Source organism: Sebastes fasciatus, chromosome 1 (assembly GCF_043250625.1).
Source record: "Sebastes fasciatus isolate fSebFas1 chromosome 1, fSebFas1.pri, whole genome shotgun sequence".
In the NCBI taxonomy this organism is placed as follows: domain Eukaryota; kingdom Metazoa; phylum Chordata; class Actinopteri; order Perciformes; family Sebastidae; genus Sebastes; species Sebastes fasciatus.
In genome coordinates, this window is record NC_133795.1 from 41,700,035 (window position 1) to 41,718,859 (window position 18,825).

The following is an 18,825-nucleotide window of genomic DNA, read 5'->3' on the forward strand; positions in this document are numbered from 1 at the left end:
GTTACTACAATACAGTCACAGTTGACAATCTCTACTCAGTTGGTTATTTGTTACATAAATCTTTTTTTCTTCAAAATAATGCTTCTTTTCAAGAATGTGGTTGGTATTAATCTGTATTTGTTTTTATCTTTAAAAAAAAATGATTGTCATAAAATACTTGATCATTGTATCTCCCCTGCCAGGTAAATTTGAGTTGGATGCAACTGGCATTGCTCAACACACAGGTTCACAACGTACACCAGTCACTGCTGCACAGCAACACTGCCACTTTTCTGGACATACTGCAAAAGTATCAAAAGGCCTCAGAATGAACATTGCCGCAATCACACTGACTAGGAAGCTGGATATTAGCATGCTGCGCAGCACATTAAAGTACATCGCAGCCGAGGACTCCTTTCATTTAACTTGGACATAATGATCAGGGGAGAGCGCGAACGCAGTCCCCCACTACCAGAAATTATGCAGTTGAGATTCCCACATTTGGGGAATTCACAGGGGTCAGCACAACCGGAGTGCAATGGCTGAGCCTCGCCCTGGGTGAACAACATACTTGATCATTGTATCTCCCCAGCCAGGTAAGTATGAGTTGGATGAGTCAGAGACAGGGTGGTCATTCTCAGACACAGCACCCTGGCTGACAGTTGCAACAGCGCAAAATCCTAGAGTTCAGTGCCTTTAGCACTAGCTCACCTTGGCAAGCTGTTTCTGCCTCTAAGAAAGAAAACACAGCCCAGCAACAGCACAAAACCTTAAACCCAAGCATGCTAGCAATGGAAGAAGGTTTAGAATACATTTCTTCCACAAAGAAAGAGCAACCTCGGAGAGGAGTACACACAAATGATTTGGTCCCATCCAAAAGACCACACCCACTTCTTGCTGTCATGGGGATCACGGGCAACTGGCATTGCTCAACACACAGCTTCACAGCGTACACCAGACACTGCTGCACAGCAACACAGCCAGTTTTCTGGACATACTGTAAAAGAATCCAAAGGCCTCAAAATGAACATTGCCACAATCACGCTGACTGGGAAGCTGGATATTAGCATGCTGCGCAGCACATTTAAGTCCATCGCAGCCGAGGACTCCTTGCATTGGACATAATGATCAGGGGAGAGCGCGAACGCAGTCCCCCACTACCAGAAATTATGCAGTTGAGATTCCCACATTTGGGGAATTCACAGGGGTCAGCACAACCGGAGTGCAATGGCTGAGCCTCGCCATGGGTGAACAACATAAGAATTTAATAAATTTAGTTTTTCATATACCATTTCGAATATTCATACATATCGTTTTATGTATTACAGTGATGTCATCGTCCTTTGATGTGATGTCATCGTCCTTTGATGTTGTCACACATTCTGAAAAATTTGGCTAGTTTGGGTTGACACTTGAAGCGTGTTACTACAATACAGTCACAGTTGACAATCTCTACTCAGTTGGTTATTTGTTACATAAATCTTTTTTTCTTCAAAATAATGCTTCTTTTCAAGAATGTGGTTGGTATTAATCTGTATTTGTTTTTATCTTTAAAAAAAAATGATTGTCATAAAATACTTGATCATTGTATCTCCCCTGCCAGGTAAATTTGAGTTGGATGCAACTGGCATTGCTCAACACACAGGTTCACAACGTACACCAGTCACTGCTGCACAGCAACACTGCCACTTTTCTGGACATACTGCAAAAGTATCCAAAGGCCTCAGAATGAACATTGCCGCAATCACACTGACTAGGAAGCTGGATATTAGCATGCTGCGCAGCACATTAAAGTCCATCGCAGCCGAGGACTCCTTTCATTTAACTTGGACATAATGATCAGGGGAGAGCGCGAACGCAGTCCCCCACTACCAGAAATTATGCAGTTGAGATTCCCACATTTGGGGAATTCACAGGGGTCAGCACAACCGGAGTGCAATGGCTGAGCCTCGCCCTGGGTGAACAACATACTTGATCATTGTATCTCCCCTGCCAGGTAAGTATGAGTTGGATGAGTCAGAGACAGGGTGGTCATTCTCAGACACAGCACCCTGGCTGACAGTTGCAACAGCGCAAAATCCTAGAGTTCAGTGCCTTTAGCACTAGCTCACCTTGGCAAGCTGTTTCTGCCTCTAAGAAAGAAAACACAGCCCAGCAACAGCACAAAACCTTAAACCCAAGCATGCTAGCAATGGAAGAAGGTTTAGAATACATTTCTTCCACAAAGAAAGAGCAACCTCGGAGAGGAGTACACACAAATTATTTGGTCCCATCCAAAAGACCACACCCACTTCTTGCTGTCATGGGGATCACGGGCAACTGGCATTGCTCAACACACAGCTTCACAGCGTACACCAGACACTGCTGCACAGCAACACAGCCAGTTTTCTGGACATACTGTAAAAGAATCCAAAAGCCTCAAAATGAACATTGCCACAATCACGCTGACTGGGAAGCTGGATATTAGCATGCTGCGCAGCACATTTAAGTCCATCGCAGCCGAGGACTCCTTTCATTGGACATAATGATCAGGGGAGAGCGCGAACGCAGTCCCCCACTACCAGAAATTATGCAGTTGAGATTCCCACATTTGGGGAATTCACAGGGGTCAGCACAACCGGAGTGCAATGGCTGAGCCTCGCCATGGGTGAACAACATAAGAATTTAATAAATTTAGTTTTTCATATACCATTTCGAATATTCATACATATCGTTTTATGTATTACAGTGATGTCATCGTCCTTTGATGGGATGTCATCGTCCTTTGATGTTGTCACACATTCTGAAAAATTTGGCTAGTTTGGGTTGACACTTGAAGCGTGTTACTACAATACAGTCACAGTTGACAATCTCTACTCAGTTGGTTATTTGTTACATAAATCTTTTTTTCTTCAAAATAATGCTTCTTTTCAAGAATGTGGTTGGTATTAATCTGTATTTGTTTTTATCTTTAAAAAAAAATGATTGTCATAAAATACTTGATCATTGTATCTCCCCTGCCAAGTAAATTTGAGTTGGATGCAACTGGCATTGCTCAACACACAGGTTCACAACGTACACCAGTCACTGCTGCACAGCAACACTGCCACTTTTCTGGACATACTGCAAAAGTATCCAAAGGCCTCAAAATGAACATTGCCGCAATCACACTGACTAGGAAGCTGGATATTAGCATGCTGCGCAGCACATTTAAGTCCATCGCAGCCGAGGACTCCTTTCATTTAACTTGGACATAATGATCAGGGGAGAGCGCGAACGCAGTCCCCCACTACCAGAAATTATGCAGTTGAGATTCCCACATTTGGGGAATTCACAGGGGTCAGCACAACCGGAGTGCAATGGCTGAGCCTCGCCCTGGGTGAACAACATACTTGATCATTGTATCTCCCCTGCCAGGTAAGTATGAGTTGGATGAGTCAGAGACAGGGTGGTCATTCTCAGACACAGCACCCTGGCTGACAGTTGCAACAGCGCAAAATCCTAGAGTTCAGTGCCTTTAGCACTAGCTCACCTTGGCAAGCTGTTTCTGCCTCTAAGAAAGAAAACACAGCCCAGCAACAGCACAAAACCTTAAACCCAAGCATGCTAGCAATGGAAGAAGGTTTAGAATACATTTCTTCCACAAAGAAAGAGCAACCTCGGAGAGGAGTACACACAAATGATTTGGTCCCATCCAAAAGCCCACACCCACTTCTTGCTGTCATGGGGATCACGGGCAACTGGCATTGCTCAACACACAGCTTCACAGCGTACACCAGACACTGCTGCACAGCAACACAGCCAGTTTTCTGGACATACTGTAAAAGAATCCAAAGGCCTCAAAATGAACATTGCCACAATCACGCTGACTGGGAAGCTGGATATTAGCATGCTGCGCAGCACATTTAAGTCCATCGCAGCCGAGGACTCCTTGCATTGGACATAATGATCAGGGGAGAGCGCGAACGCAGTCCCCCACTACCAGAAATTATGCAGTTGAGATTCACACATTTGGGGAATTCACAGGGGTCAGCACAACCGGAGTGCAATGGCTGAGCCTCGCCCTGGGTGAACAACATAAGAATTTAATAAATTTAGTTTTTCATATACCATTTCGAATATTCATACATATCGTTTTATGTATTACAGTGATGTCATCGTCCTTTGATGTGATGTCATCGTCCTTTGATGTTGTCACACATTCTGAAAAATTTGGCTAGTTTGGGTTGACACTTGAAGCGTGTTACTACAATACAGTCACAGTTGACAATCTCTACTCAGTTGGTTATTTGTTACATAAATCATTTTTTCTTCAAAATAATGCTTCTTTTCAAGAATGTGGTTGGTATTAATCTGTATTTGTTTTTATCTTTAAAAAAAAATGATTGTCATAAAAAATGATTGTCATAAAATACGAGGTATTATGTCTAATACCTCGGTCTCTAATACAGGTTCTCCGCAAGGCTGCGTCCTTTCGCCATTGCTTTTTATTTTGTACACAGATAGCTGCAGGTCTTCTAAGGAGGGCAGCTTATTAGTGAAATTTTCAGACGACACTGCACTCCTGTCGCTCCTACAGGGGGCAGAGTCAGATCATGGCTGTGCTCTTCCTGCCTTTGTCGAGTGGTGTGACAAAAATTATCTTGATCTTAATGTCTCAAAAACTAAAGAACTTGTGATTGACTTTAGGAAAAACAAGATTAATCCCACTCAGAGTATAATTCATGGCGAGGATGTTGACATCGTGGACTCTTATAAGTACCTGGGCACAGTGTTTGACTCTCATCTCAAGTTCGATGTAAACACTGAGTCCATTGTTAAACGAAGCCAACAGAGAATTCATTTGCTGCGGAAAATCAACTCCTTTGTTGTGAGTAGATCTATCCTGTGCACTGTCTACTTGTCATATGTTGAGAGCCTTTTAACCTTTTCATTTATTTGCTGGTTTAACGGTTTGTCTATGAAGGACAGGAATTGCCTAAATAACATTGTGAAAGTCTGCTCCAAAATCATCGGAGCCCAGCAGAGCAACTTAAACTCTCTCTGGGAGAAACGTGTCCTCCAGAAGGCCAAAAACATTATTAATCACAACCAAATCCTGTCTAGTGAGTTCACACTACTGCCTTCAGGACGGCGCTATCTGCCGCCTCACAGAAAGACAAACCGCTACTCCAAGTCATTCATTCCTTCCGCCATTACACTGCTGAACGCAGAGTAACTATCATGAATGAACGACAACAAAAAATGTTTTATTTACTTTGAATGTACAATTATTTTGCACTAACCACATAACGGTTGTCTGTGTTTGCATTAGGTACATTCTTGGAATACAATTTGAGATGTGCAAATACTCTTGGCACTTTATTCTATTCTAATTATTTATTTATTCCGTTATTCTTTTATCTCGTCTCGTTTTTATTCTTGTATTCATTGTTTTTATTGCGAAGATTTTTAATTTTTAATCTTGTACTTTTATTGTTCTGCACCTACCCATATGCCACCTACTGTGTTCCCTCTGTCAATGATGATTGTGCAATATGAATGTGTGTATATGTTTCGGTGGACTGCAGAAACTGAATTGCCCTTCGGGGATAAATAAAGCTCTCTGTATGTGTATCTGTATCTGTACTTGATCATTGTATCTCCCCTGCCAGGTAAATTTGAGTTGGATGCAACTGGCATTGCTCAACACACAGGTTCACAACGTACACCAGTCACTGCTGCACAGCAACACTGCCACTTTTCTGGACATACTGCAAAAGTATCCAAAGGCCTCAGAATGAACATTGATCTGAAAATCACACTGACTAGGAAGCTGGATATTAGCATGCTGCGCAGCACATTAAAGTCCATCGCAGCCGAGGACTCCTTTCATTTAACTTGGACATAATGATCAGGGGAGAGCGCGAACGCAGTCCCCCACTACCAGAAATTATGCAGTTGAGATTCCCACATTTGGGGAATTCACAGGGGTCAGCACAACCGGAGTGCAATGGCTGAGCCTCGCCCTGGGTGAACAACATAAGAATTTAATAAATTTAGTTTTTCATATACCATTTCGAATATTCATACATATCGTTTTATGTATTACAGTGATGTCATCGTCCTTTGATGTGATGTCATCGTCCTTTGATGTTGTCACACATTCTGAAAAATTTGGCTAGTTTGGGTTGACACTTGAAGCGTGTTACTACAATACAGTCACAGTTGACAATCTCTACTCAGTTGGTTATTTGTTACATAAATCATTTTTTCTTCAAAATAATGCTTCTTTTCAAGAATGTGGTTGGTATTAATCTGTATTTGTTTTTATCTTTAAAAAAAAATGATTGTCATAAAATACTTGATCATTGTATCTCCCCTGCCAGGTAAATTTGAGTTGGATGCAACTGGCATTGCTCAACACACAGGTTCACAACGTACACCAGTCACTGCTGCACAGCAACACTGCCACTTTTCTGGACATACTGCAAAAGTATCCAAAGGCCTCAGAATGAACATTGCCGCAATCACACTGACTAGGAAGCTGGATATTAGCATGCTGCGCAGCACATTAAAGTACATCGCAGCCGAGGACTCCTTTCATTTAACTTGGACATAATGATCAGGGGAGAGCGCGAACGCAGTCCCCCACTACCAGAAATTATGCAGTTGAGATTCCCACATTTGGGGAATTCACAGGGGTCAGCACAACCGGAGTGCAATGGCTGAGCCTCGCCCTGGGTGAACAACATACTTGATCATTGTATCTCCCCTGCCAGGTAAGTATGAGTTGGATGAGTCAGAGACAGGGTGGTCATTCTCAGACACAGCACCCTGGCTGACAGTTGCAACAGCGCAAAATCCTAGAGTTCAGTGCCTTTAGCACTAGCTCACCTTGGCAAGCTGTTTCTGCCTCTAAGAAAGAAAACACAGCCCAGCAACAGCACAAAACCTTAAACCCAAGCATGCTAGCAATGGAAGAAGGTTTAGAATACATTTCTTCCACAAAGAAAGAGCAACCTCGGAGAGGAGTACACACAAATGATTTGGTCCCATCCAAAAGACCACACCCACTTCTTGCTGTCATGGGGATCACGGGCAACTGGCATTGCTCAACACACAGCTTCACAGCGTACACCAGACACTGCTGCACAGCAACACAGCCAGTTTTCTGGACATACTGTAAAAGAATCCAAAGGCCTCAAAATGAACATTGCCACTGGGAAGCTGGATATTAGCATGCTGCGCAGCACATTTAAGTCCATCGCAGCCGAGGAATCCTTGCATTGGACATAATGATCAGGGGAGAGCGCGAACGCAGTCCCCCACTACCAGAAATTATGCAGTTGAGATTCCCACATTTGGGGAATTCACAGGGGTCAGCACAACCGGAGTGCAATGGCTGAGCCTCGCCATGGGTGAACAACATAAGAATTTAATAAATTTAGTTTTTCATATACCATTTCGAATATTCATACATATCGTTTTATGTATTACAGTGATGTCATCGTCCTTTGATGTGATGTCATCGTCCTTTGATGTTGTCACACATTCTGAAAAATTTGGCTAGTTTGGGTTGACACTTGAAGCGTGTTACTACAATACAGTCACAGTTGACAATCTCTACTCAGTTGGTTATTTGTTACATAAATCTTTTTTTCTTCAAAATAATGCTTCTTTTCAAGAATGTGGTTGGTATTAATCTGTATTTGTTTTTATCTTTAAAAAAAAATGATTGTCATAAAATACTTGATCATTGTATCTCCCCTGCCAAGTAAATTTGAGTTGGATGCAACTGGCATTGCTCAACACACAGGTTCACAACGTACACCAGTCACTGCTGCACAGCAACACTGCCACTTTTCTGGACATACTGCAAAAGTATCCAAAGGCCTCAAAATGAACATTGCCGCAATCACACTGACTAGGAAGCTGGATATTAGCATGCTGCGCAGCACATTTAAGTCCATCGCAGCCGAGGACTCCTTTCATTTAACTTGGACATAATGATCAGGGGAGAGCGCGAACGCAGTCCCCCACTACCAGAAATTATGCAGTTGAGATTCCCACATTTGGGGAATTCACAGGGGTCAGCACAACCGGAGTGCAAAGGCTGAGCCTCGCCCTGGGTGAACAACATAAGAATTTAATAAATTTAGTTTTTCATATACCATTTCGAATATTCATACATATCGTTTTATGTATTACAGTGATGTCATCGTCCTTTGATGTGATGTCATCGTCCTTTGATGTTGTCACACATTCTGAAAAATTTGGCTAGTTTGGGTTGACACTTGAAGCGTGTTACTACAATACAGTCACAGTTGACAATCTCTACTCAGTTGGTTATTTGTTACATAAATCATTTTTTCTTCAAAATAAGGCTTCTTTTCAAGAATGTGGTTGGTATTAATCTGTATTTGTTTTTATCTTTAAAAAAAAATGATTGTCATAAAATACTTGATCATTGTATCTCCCCTGCCAGGTAAATTTGAGTTGGATGCAACTGGCATTAATCAACACACAGGTTCACAACGTACACCAGTCACTGCTGCACAGCAACACTGCCACTTTTCTGGACATACTGCAAAAGTATCAAAGGCCTCAGAATGAACATTGCCGCAATCACACTGACAAGGAAGCTGGATATTAGCATGCTGCGCAGCACATTAAAGTACATCGCAGCCGAGGACTCCTTTCATTTAACTTGGACATAATGATCAGGGGAGAGCGCGAACGCAGTCCCCCACTACCAGAAATTATGCAGTTGAGATTCCCACATTTGGGGAATTCACAGGGGTCAGCACAACCGGAGTGCAATGGCTGAGCCTCGCCCTGGGTGAACAACATACTTGATCATTGTATCTCCCCTGCCAGGTAAGTATGAGTTGGATGAGTCAGAGACAGGGTGGTCATTCTCAGACACAGCACCCTGGCTGACAGTTGCAACAGCGCAAAATCCTAGAGTTCAGTGCCTTTAGCACTAGCTCACCTTGGCAAGCTGTTTCTGCCTCTAAGAAAGAAAACACAGCCCAGCAACAGCACAAAACCTTAAACCCAAGCATGCTAGCAATGGAAGAAGGTTTAGAATACATTTCTTCCACAAAGAAAGAGCAACCTCGGAGAGGAGTACACACAAATGATTTGGTCCCATCCAAAAGCCCACACCCACTTCTTGCTGTCATGGGGATCACGGGCAACTGGCATTGCTCAACACACAGCTTCACAGCGTACACCAGACACTGCTGCACAGCAACACAGCCAGTTTTCTGGACATACTGTAAAAGAATCCAAAGGCCTCAAAATGAACATTGCCACAATCACGCTGACTGGGAAGCTGGATATTAGCATGCTGCGCAGCACATTTAAGTCCATCGCAGCCGAGGAATCCTTGCATTGGACATAATGATCAGGGGAGAGCGCGAACGCAGTCCCCCACTACCAGAAATTATGCAGTTGAGATTCCCACATTTGGGGAATTCACAGGGGTCAGCACAACCGGAGTGCAATGGCTGAGCCTCGCCATGGGTGAACAACATAAGAATTTAATAAATTTAGTTTTTCATATACCATTTCGAATATTCATACATATCGTTTTATGTATTACAGTGATGTCATCGTCCTTTGATGTGATGTCATCGTCCTTTGATGTTGTCACACATTCTGAAAAATTTGGCTAGTTTGGGTTGACACTTGAAGCGTGTTACTACAATACAGTCACAGTTGACAATCTCTACTCAGTTGGTTATTTGTTACATAAATCTTTTTTTCTTCAAAATAATGCTTCTTTTCAAGAATGTGGTTGGTATTAATCTGTATTTGTTTTTATCTTTAAAAAAAAATGATTGTCATAAAATACTTGATCATTGTATCTCCCCTGCCAAGTAAATTTGAGTTGGATGCAACTGGCATTGCTCAACACACAGGTTCACAACGTACACCAGTCACTGCTGCACAGCAACACTGCCACTTTTCTGGACATACTGCAAAAGTATCCAAAGGCCTCAAAATGAACATTGCCGCAATCACACTGACTAGGAAGCTGGATATTAGCATGCTGCGCAGCACATTTAAGTCCATCGCAGCCGAGGACTCCTTTCATTTAACTTGGACATAATGATCAGGGGAGAGCGCGAACGCAGTCCCCCACTACCAGAAATTATGCAGTTGAGATTCCCACATTTGGGGAATTCACAGGGGTCAGCACAACCGGAGTGCAAAGGCTGAGCCTCGCCCTGGGTGAACAACATAAGAATTTAATAAATTTAGTTTTTCATATACCATTTCGAATATTCATACATATCGTTTTATGTATTACAGTGATGTCATCGTCCTTTGATGTGATGTCATCGTCCTTTGATGTTGTCACACATTCTGAAAAATTTGGCTAGTTTGGGTTGACACTTGAAGCGTGTTACTACAATACAGTCACAGTTGACAATCTCTACTCAGTTGGTTATTTGTTACATAAATCATTTTTTCTTCAAAATAAGGCTTCTTTTCAAGAATGTGGTTGGTATTAATCTGTATTTGTTTTTATCTTTAAAAAAAAATGATTGTCATAAAATACTTGATCATTGTATCTCCCCTGCCAGGTAAATTTGAGTTGGATGCAACTGGCATTAATCAACACACAGGTTCACAACGTACACCAGTCACTGCTGCACAGCAACACTGCCACTTTTCTGGACATACTGCAAAAGTATCAAAGGCCTCAGAATGAACATTGCCGCAATCACACTGACAAGGAAGCTGGATATTAGCATGCTGCGCAGCACATTAAAGTACATCGCAGCCGAGGACTCCTTTCATTTAACTTGGACATAATGATCAGGGGAGAGCGCGAACGCAGTCCCCCACTACCAGAAATTATGCAGTTGAGATTCCCACATTTGGGGAATTCACAGGGGTCAGCACAACCGGAGTGCAATGGCTGAGCCTCGCCCTGGGTGAACAACATACTTGATAATTGTATTTCCCCTGCCAGGTAAGTATGAGTTGGATGAGTCAGAGACAGGGTGGTCATTCTCAGACACAGCACCCTGGCTGACAGTTGCAACAGCGCAAAATCCTAGAGTTCAGTGCCTTTAGCACTAGCTCACCTTGGCAAGCTGTTTCTGCCTCTAAGAAAGAAAACACAGCCCAGCAACAGCACAAAACCTTAAACCCAAGCATGCTAGCAATGGAAGAAGGTTTAGAATACATTTCTTCCACAAAGAAAGAGCAACCTCGGAGAGGAGTACACACAAATGATTTGGTCCCATCCAAAAGACCACACCCACTTCTTGCTGTCATGGGGATCACGGGCAACTGGCATTGCTCAACACACAGCTTCACAGCGTACACCAGACACTGCTGCACAGCAACACTGCCAGTTTTCTGGACATACTGTAAAAGAATCCAAAAGCCTCAAAATGAACATTGCCACAATCACGCTGACTGGGAAGCTGGATATTAGCATGCTGCGCAGCACATTTAAGTCCATCGCAGCCGAGGACTCCTTTCATTGGACATAATGATCAGGGGAGAGCGCGAACGCAGTCCCCCACTACCAGAAATTATGCAGTTGAGATTCCCACATTTGGGGAATTCACAGGGGTCAGCACAACCGGAGTGCAATGGCTGAGCCTCGCCCTGGGTGAACAACATAAGAATTTAATAAATTTAGTTTTTCATATACCATTTCGAATATTCATACATATCGTTTTATGTATTACAGTGATGTCATCGTCCTTTGATGTGATGTCATCGTCCTTTGATGTTGTCACACATTCTGAAAAATTTGGCTAGTTTGGGTTGACACTTGAAGCGTGTTACTACAATACAGTCACAGTTGACAATCTCTACTCAGTTGGTTATTTGTTACATAAATCATTTTTTCTTCAAAATAATGCTTCTTTTCAAGAATGTGGTTGGTATTAATCTGTATTTGTTTTTATCTTTAAAAAAAAATGATTGTCATAAAATACTTGATCATTGTATCTCCCCTGCCAGGTAAATTTGAGTTGGATGCAACTGGCATTGCTCAACACACAGGTTCACAACGTACACCAGTCACTGCTGCACAGCAACACTGCCACTTTTCTGGACATACTGCAAAAGTATCCAAAGGCCTCAGAATGAACATTGCCGCAATCACACTGACTAGGAAGCTGGATATTAGCATGCTGCGCAGCACATTAAAGTACATCGCAGCCGAGGACTCCTTTCATTTAACTTGGACATAATGATCAGGGGAGAGCGCGAACGCAGTCCCCCACTACCAGAAATTATGCAGTTGAGATTCCCACATTTGGGGAATTCACAGGGGTCAGCACAACCGGAGTGCAATGGCTGAGCCTCGCCCTGGGTGAACAACATACTTGATCATTGTATCTCCCCTGCCAGGTAAGTATGAGTTGGATGAGTCAGAGACAGGGTGGTCATTCTCAGACACAGCACCCTGGCTGACAGTTGCAACAGCGCAAAATCCTAGAGTTCAGTGCCTTTAGCACTAGCTCACCTTGGCAAGCTGTTTCTGCCTCTAAGAAAGAAAACACAGCCCAGCAACAGCACAAAACCTTAAACCCAAGCATGCTAGCAATGGAAGAAGGTTTAGAATACATTTCTTCCACAAAGAAAGAGCAACCTCGGAGAGGAGTACACACAAATGATTTGGTCCCATCCAAAAGACCACACCCACTTCTTGCTGTCATGGGGATCACGGGCAACTGGCATTGCTCAACACACAGCTTCACAGCGTACACCAGACACTGCTGCACAGCAACACAGCCAGTTTTCTGGACATACTGTAAAAGAATCCAAAGGCCTCAAAATGAACATTGCCACTGGGAAGCTGGATATTAGCATGCTGCGCAGCACATTTAAGTCCATCGCAGCCGAGGAATCCTTGCATTGGACATAATGATCAGGGGAGAGCGCGAACGCAGTCCCCCACTACCAGAAATTATGCAGTTGAGATTCCCACATTTGGGGAATTCACAGGGGTCAGCACAACCGGAGTGCAATGGCTGAGCCTCGCCATGGGTGAACAACATAAGAATTTAATAAATTTAGTTTTTCATATACCATTTCGAATATTCATACATATCGTTTTATGTATTACAGTGATGTCATCGTCCTTTGATGTGATGTCATCGTCCTTTGATGTTGTCACACATTCTGAAAAATTTGGCTAGTTTGGGTTGACACTTGAAGCGTGTTACTACAATACAGTCACAGTTGACAATCTCTACTCAGTTGGTTATTTGTTACATAAATCTTTTTTTCTTCAAAATAATGCTTCTTTTCAAGAATGTGGTTGGTATTAATCTGTATTTGTTTTTATCTTTAAAAAAAAATGATTGTCATAAAATACTTGATCATTGTATCTCCCCTGCCAAGTAAATTTGAGTTGGATGCAACTGGCATTGCTCAACACACAGGTTCACAACGTACACCAGTCACTGCTGCACAGCAACACTGCCACTTTTCTGGACATACTGCAAAAGTATCCAAAGGCCTCAAAATGAACATTGCCGCAATCACACTGACTAGGAAGCTGGATATTAGCATGCTGCGCAGCACATTTAAGTCCATCGCAGCCGAGGACTCCTTTCATTTAACTTGGACATAATGATCAGGGGAGAGCGCGAACGCAGTCCCCCACTACCAGAAATTATGCAGTTGAGATTCCCACATTTGGGGAATTCACAGGGGTCAGCACAACCGGAGTGCAAAGGCTGAGCCTCGCCCTGGGTGAACAACATAAGAATTTAATAAATTTAGTTTTTCATATACCATTTCGAATATTCATACATATCGTTTTATGTATTACAGTGATGTCATCGTCCTTTGATGTGATGTCATCGTCCTTTGATGTTGTCACACATTCTGAAAAATTTGGCTAGTTTGGGTTGACACTTGAAGCGTGTTACTACAATACAGTCACAGTTGACAATCTCTACTCAGTTGGTTATTTGTTACATAAATCATTTTTTCTTCAAAATAAGGCTTCTTTTCAAGAATGTGGTTGGTATTAATCTGTATTTGTTTTTATCTTTAAAAAAAAATGATTGTCATAAAATACTTGATCATTGTATCTCCCCTGCCAGGTAAATTTGAGTTGGATGCAACTGGCATTAATCAACACACAGGTTCACAACGTACACCAGTCACTGCTGCACAGCAACACTGCCACTTTTCTGGACATACTGCAAAAGTATCAAAGGCCTCAGAATGAACATTGCCGCAATCACACTGACAAGGAAGCTGGATATTAGCATGCTGCGCAGCACATTAAAGTACATCGCAGCCGAGGACTCCTTTCATTTAACTTGGACATAATGATCAGGGGAGAGCGCGAACGCAGTCCCCCACTACCAGAAATTATGCAGTTGAGATTCCCACATTTGGGGAATTCACAGGGGTCAGCACAACCGGAGTGCAATGGCTGAGCCTCGCCCTGGGTGAACAACATACTTGATCATTGTATCTCCCCTGCCAGGTAAGTATGAGTTGGATGAGTCAGAGACAGGGTGGTCATTCTCAGACACAGCACCCTGGCTGACAGTTGCAACAGCGCAAAATCCTAGAGTTCAGTGCCTTTAGCACTAGCTCACCTTGGCAAGCTGTTTCTGCCTCTAAGAAAGAAAACACAGCCCAGCAACAGCACAAAACCTTAAACCCAAGCATGCTAGCAATGGAAGAAGGTTTAGAATACATTTCTTCCACAAAGAAAGAGCAACCTCGGAGAGGAGTACACACAAATGATTTGGTCCCATCCAAAAGCCCACACCCACTTCTTGCTGTCATGGGGATCACGGGCAACTGGCATTGCTCAACACACAGCTTCACAGCGTACACCAGACACTGCTGCACAGCAACACAGCCAGTTTTCTGGACATACTGTAAAAGAATCCAAAGGCCTCAAAATGAACATTGCCACAATCACGCTGACTGGGAAGCTGGATATTAGCATGCTGCGCAGCACATTTAAGTCCATCGCAGCCGAGGAATCCTTGCATTGGACATAATGATCAGGGGAGAGCGCGAACGCAGTCCCCCACTACCAGAAATTATGCAGTTGAGATTCCCACATTTGGGGAATTCACAGGGGTCAGCACAACCGGAGTGCAATGGCTGAGCCTCGCCATGGGTGAACAACATAAGAATTTAATAAATTTAGTTTTTCATATACCATTTCGAATATTCATACATATCGTTTTATGTATTACAGTGATGTCATCGTCCTTTGATGTGATGTCATCGTCCTTTGATGTTGTCACACATTCTGAAAAATTTGGCTAGTTTGGGTTGACACTTGAAGCGTGTTACTACAATACAGTCACAGTTGACAATCTCTACTCAGTTGGTTATTTGTTACATAAATCTTTTTTTCTTCAAAATAATGCTTCTTTTCAAGAATGTGGTTGGTATTAATCTGTATTTGTTTTTATCTTTAAAAAAAAATGATTGTCATAAAATACTTGATCATTGTATCTCCCCTGCCAAGTAAATTTGAGTTGGATGCAACTGGCATTGCTCAACACACAGGTTCACAACGTACACCAGTCACTGCTGCACAGCAACACTGCCACTTTTCTGGACATACTGCAAAAGTATCCAAAGGCCTCAAAATGAACATTGCCGCAATCACACTGACTAGGAAGCTGGATATTAGCATGCTGCGCAGCACATTTAAGTCCATCGCAGCCGAGGACTCCTTTCATTTAACTTGGACATAATGATCAGGGGAGAGCGCGAACGCAGTCCCCCACTACCAGAAATTATGCAGTTGAGATTCCCACATTTGGGGAATTCACAGGGGTCAGCACAACCGGAGTGCAAAGGCTGAGCCTCGCCCTGGGTGAACAACATAAGAATTTAATAAATTTAGTTTTTCATATACCATTTCGAATATTCATACATATCGTTTTATGTATTACAGTGATGTCATCGTCCTTTGATGTGATGTCATCGTCCTTTGATGTTGTCACACATTCTGAAAAATTTGGCTAGTTTGGGTTGACACTTGAAGCGTGTTACTACAATACAGTCACAGTTGACAATCTCTACTCAGTTGGTTATTTGTTACATAAATCATTTTTTCTTCAAAATAAGGCTTCTTTTCAAGAATGTGGTTGGTATTAATCTGTATTTGTTTTTATCTTTAAAAAAAAATGATTGTCATAAAATACTTGATCATTGTATCTCCCCTGCCAGGTAAATTTGAGTTGGATGCAACTGGCATTAATCAACACACAGGTTCACAACGTACACCAGTCACTGCTGCACAGCAACACTGCCACTTTTCTGGACATACTGCAAAAGTATCAAAGGCCTCAGAATGAACATTGCCGCAATCACACTGACAAGGAAGCTGGATATTAGCATGCTGCGCAGCACATTAAAGTACATCGCAGCCGAGGACTCCTTTCATTTAACTTGGACATAATGATCAGGGGAGAGCGCGAACGCAGTCCCCCACTACCAGAAATTATGCAGTTGAGATTCCCACATTTGGGGAATTCACAGGGGTCAGCACAACCGGAGTGCAATGGCTGAGCCTCGCCCTGGGTGAACAACATACTTGATAATTGTATTTCCCCTGCCAGGTAAGTATGAGTTGGATGAGTCAGAGACAGGGTGGTCATTCTCAGACACAGCACCCTGGCTGACAGTTGCAACAGCGCAAAATCCTAGAGTTCAGTGCCTTTAGCACTAGCTCACCTTGGCAAGCTGTTTCTGCCTCTAAGAAAGAAAACACAGCCCAGCAACAGCACAAAACCTTAAACCCAAGCATGCTAGCAATGGAAGAAGGTTTAGAATACATTTCTTCCACAAAGAAAGAGCAACCTCGGAGAGGAGTACACACAAATGATTTGGTCCCATCCAAAAGACCACACCCACTTCTTGCTGTCATGGGGATCACGGGCAACTGGCATTGCTCAACACACAGCTTCACAGCGTACACCAGACACTGCTGCACAGCAACACTGCCAGTTTTCTGGACATACTGTAAAAGAATCCAAAAGCCTCAAAATGAACATTGCCACAATCACGCTGACTGGGAAGCTGGATATTAGCATGCTGCGCAGCACATTTAAGTCCATCGCAGCCGAGGACTCCTTTCATTGGACATAATGATCAGGGGAGAGCGCGAACGCAGTCCCCCACTACCAGAAATTATGCAGTTGAGATTCCCACATTTGGGGAATTCACAGGGGTCAGCACAACCGGAGTGCAATGGCTGAGCCTCGCCCTGGGTGAACAACATAAGAATTTAATAAATTTAGTTTTTCATATACCATTTCGAATATTCATACATATCGTTTTATGTATTACAGTGATGTCATCGTCCTTTGATGTGATGTCATCGTCCTTTGATGTTGTCACACATTCTGAAAAATTTGGCTAGTTTGGGTTGACACTTGAAGCGTGTTACTACAATACAGTCACAGTTGACAATCTCTACTCAGTTGGTTATTTGTTACATAAATCATTTTTTCTTCAAAATAATGCTTCTTTTCAAGAATGTGGTTGGTATTAATCTGTATTTGTTTTTATCTTTAAAAAAAAATGATTGTCATAAAATACTTGATCATTGTATCTCCCCTGCCAGGTAAATTTGAGTTGGATGCAACTGGCATTGCTCAACACACAGGTTCACAACGTACACCAGTCACTGCTGCACAGCAACACTGCCACTTTTCTGGACATACTGCAAAAGTATCCAAAGGCCTCAGAATGAACATTGCCGCAATCACACTGACTAGGAAGCTGGATATTAGCATGCTGCGCAGCACATTAAAGTACATCGCAGCCGAGGACTCCTTTCATTTAACTTGGACATAATGATCAGGGGAGAGCGCGAACGCAGTCCCCCACTACCAGAAATTATGCAGTTGAGATTCCCACATTTGGGGAATTCACAGGGGTCAGCACAACCGGAGTGCAATGGCTGAGCCTCGCCCTGGGTGAACAACATACTTGATCATTGTATCTCCCCTGCCAGGTAAGTATGAGTTGGATGAGTCAGAGACAGGGTGGTCATTCTCAGACACAGCACCCTGGCTGACAGTTGCAACAGCGCAAAATCCTAGAGTTCAGTGCCTTTAGCACTAGCTCACCTTGGCAAGCTGTTTCTGCCTCTAAGAAAGAAAACACAGCCCAGCAACAGCACAAAACCTTAAACCCAAGCATGCTAGCAATGGAAGAAGGTTTAGAATACATTTCTTCCACAAAGAAAGAGCAACCTCGGAGAGGAGTACACACAAATGATTTGGTCCCATCCAAAAGACCACACCCACTTCTTGCTGTCATGGGGATCACGGGCAACTGGCATTGCTCAACACACAGCTTCACAGCGTACACCAGACACTGCTGCACAGCAACACAGCCAGTTTTCTGGACATACTGTAAAAGAATCCAAAAGCCTCAAAATGAACATTGCCACAATCACGCTGACTGGGAAGCTGGATATTAGCATGCTGCGCAGCACATTTAAGTCCATCGCAGCCGAGGACTCCTTTCATTGGACATAATGATCAGGGGAGAGCGCGAACGCAGTCCCCCACTACCAGAAATTATGCAGTTGAGATTCCCACATTTGGGGAATTCACAGGGGTCAGCACAACCGGAGTGCAATGGCTGAGCCTCGCCCTGGGTGAACAACATAAGAATTTAATAAATTTAGTTTTTCATATACCATTTCGAATATTCATACATATCGTTTTATGTATTACAGTGATGTCATCGTCCTTTGATGTGATGTCATCGTCCTTTGATGTTGTCACACATTCTGAAAAATTTGGCTAGTTTGGGTTGACACTTGAAGCGTGTTACTACAATACAGTCACAGTTGACAATCTCTACTCAGTTGGTTATTTGTTACATAAATCTTTT

At 42.9% G+C, this 18,825-nt stretch overlaps 10 non-coding genes and 15 pseudogenes across 10 annotated transcripts; all 25 read right to left on the minus strand.

The window, feature by feature from the left end:
* Positions 1-419: 419 nt before the first annotated feature.
* On the minus strand, positions 420-583 carry LOC141780439 (U1 spliceosomal RNA). Its single transcript, XR_012596655.1, has one exon. It is a non-coding gene; the product is annotated as a U1 spliceosomal RNA (small nuclear RNA).
* Positions 584-1,108: 525 nt separating this feature from the next.
* LOC141778914 (U1 spliceosomal RNA) lies at positions 1,109-1,243 on the minus strand (annotated as a pseudogene).
* A 576-nt stretch (positions 1,244-1,819) lies between these two features.
* Positions 1,820-1,983, minus strand: LOC141779067 (U1 spliceosomal RNA). Its single transcript, XR_012596186.1, has one exon. It is a non-coding gene; the product is annotated as a U1 spliceosomal RNA (small nuclear RNA).
* A 525-nt stretch (positions 1,984-2,508) lies between these two features.
* LOC141778920 (U1 spliceosomal RNA) lies at positions 2,509-2,643 on the minus strand (annotated as a pseudogene).
* A 576-nt stretch (positions 2,644-3,219) lies between these two features.
* LOC141779124 (U1 spliceosomal RNA) lies at positions 3,220-3,383 on the minus strand. The gene has a single exon (XR_012596204.1). It is a non-coding gene; the product is annotated as a U1 spliceosomal RNA (small nuclear RNA).
* A 525-nt stretch (positions 3,384-3,908) lies between these two features.
* On the minus strand, positions 3,909-4,043 carry LOC141778894 (U1 spliceosomal RNA; annotated as a pseudogene).
* A 1,809-nt stretch (positions 4,044-5,852) lies between these two features.
* Positions 5,853-5,987, minus strand: LOC141778663 (U1 spliceosomal RNA; annotated as a pseudogene).
* Positions 5,988-6,563: 576 nt separating this feature from the next.
* LOC141779179 (U1 spliceosomal RNA) lies at positions 6,564-6,727 on the minus strand. Its single transcript, XR_012596218.1, has one exon. It is a non-coding gene; the product is annotated as a U1 spliceosomal RNA (small nuclear RNA).
* Positions 6,728-7,240: 513 nt separating this feature from the next.
* On the minus strand, positions 7,241-7,375 carry LOC141778925 (U1 spliceosomal RNA; annotated as a pseudogene).
* Positions 7,376-7,951: 576 nt separating this feature from the next.
* On the minus strand, positions 7,952-8,086 carry LOC141778794 (U1 spliceosomal RNA; annotated as a pseudogene).
* A 575-nt stretch (positions 8,087-8,661) lies between these two features.
* Positions 8,662-8,825, minus strand: LOC141779224 (U1 spliceosomal RNA). Its single transcript, XR_012596231.1, has one exon. It is a non-coding gene; the product is annotated as a U1 spliceosomal RNA (small nuclear RNA).
* A 525-nt stretch (positions 8,826-9,350) lies between these two features.
* LOC141778929 (U1 spliceosomal RNA) lies at positions 9,351-9,485 on the minus strand (annotated as a pseudogene).
* Positions 9,486-10,061: 576 nt separating this feature from the next.
* Positions 10,062-10,196, minus strand: LOC141778804 (U1 spliceosomal RNA; annotated as a pseudogene).
* A 575-nt stretch (positions 10,197-10,771) lies between these two features.
* On the minus strand, positions 10,772-10,935 carry LOC141778457 (U1 spliceosomal RNA). The gene has a single exon (XR_012596069.1). It is a non-coding gene; the product is annotated as a U1 spliceosomal RNA (small nuclear RNA).
* A 525-nt stretch (positions 10,936-11,460) lies between these two features.
* LOC141778670 (U1 spliceosomal RNA) lies at positions 11,461-11,595 on the minus strand (annotated as a pseudogene).
* A 576-nt stretch (positions 11,596-12,171) lies between these two features.
* Positions 12,172-12,335, minus strand: LOC141779289 (U1 spliceosomal RNA). Its single transcript, XR_012596249.1, has one exon. It is a non-coding gene; the product is annotated as a U1 spliceosomal RNA (small nuclear RNA).
* Positions 12,336-12,848: 513 nt separating this feature from the next.
* Positions 12,849-12,983, minus strand: LOC141778936 (U1 spliceosomal RNA; annotated as a pseudogene).
* Positions 12,984-13,559: 576 nt separating this feature from the next.
* LOC141778810 (U1 spliceosomal RNA) lies at positions 13,560-13,694 on the minus strand (annotated as a pseudogene).
* Positions 13,695-14,269: 575 nt separating this feature from the next.
* On the minus strand, positions 14,270-14,433 carry LOC141779347 (U1 spliceosomal RNA). The gene has a single exon (XR_012596267.1). It is a non-coding gene; the product is annotated as a U1 spliceosomal RNA (small nuclear RNA).
* Positions 14,434-14,958: 525 nt separating this feature from the next.
* LOC141778941 (U1 spliceosomal RNA) lies at positions 14,959-15,093 on the minus strand (annotated as a pseudogene).
* Positions 15,094-15,669: 576 nt separating this feature from the next.
* LOC141778815 (U1 spliceosomal RNA) lies at positions 15,670-15,804 on the minus strand (annotated as a pseudogene).
* Positions 15,805-16,379: 575 nt separating this feature from the next.
* Positions 16,380-16,543, minus strand: LOC141778462 (U1 spliceosomal RNA). The gene has a single exon (XR_012596076.1). It is a non-coding gene; the product is annotated as a U1 spliceosomal RNA (small nuclear RNA).
* A 525-nt stretch (positions 16,544-17,068) lies between these two features.
* Positions 17,069-17,203, minus strand: LOC141778675 (U1 spliceosomal RNA; annotated as a pseudogene).
* A 576-nt stretch (positions 17,204-17,779) lies between these two features.
* On the minus strand, positions 17,780-17,943 carry LOC141779404 (U1 spliceosomal RNA). The gene has a single exon (XR_012596284.1). It is a non-coding gene; the product is annotated as a U1 spliceosomal RNA (small nuclear RNA).
* Positions 17,944-18,468: 525 nt separating this feature from the next.
* On the minus strand, positions 18,469-18,603 carry LOC141778681 (U1 spliceosomal RNA; annotated as a pseudogene).
* Positions 18,604-18,825: the final 222 nt, after the last annotated feature.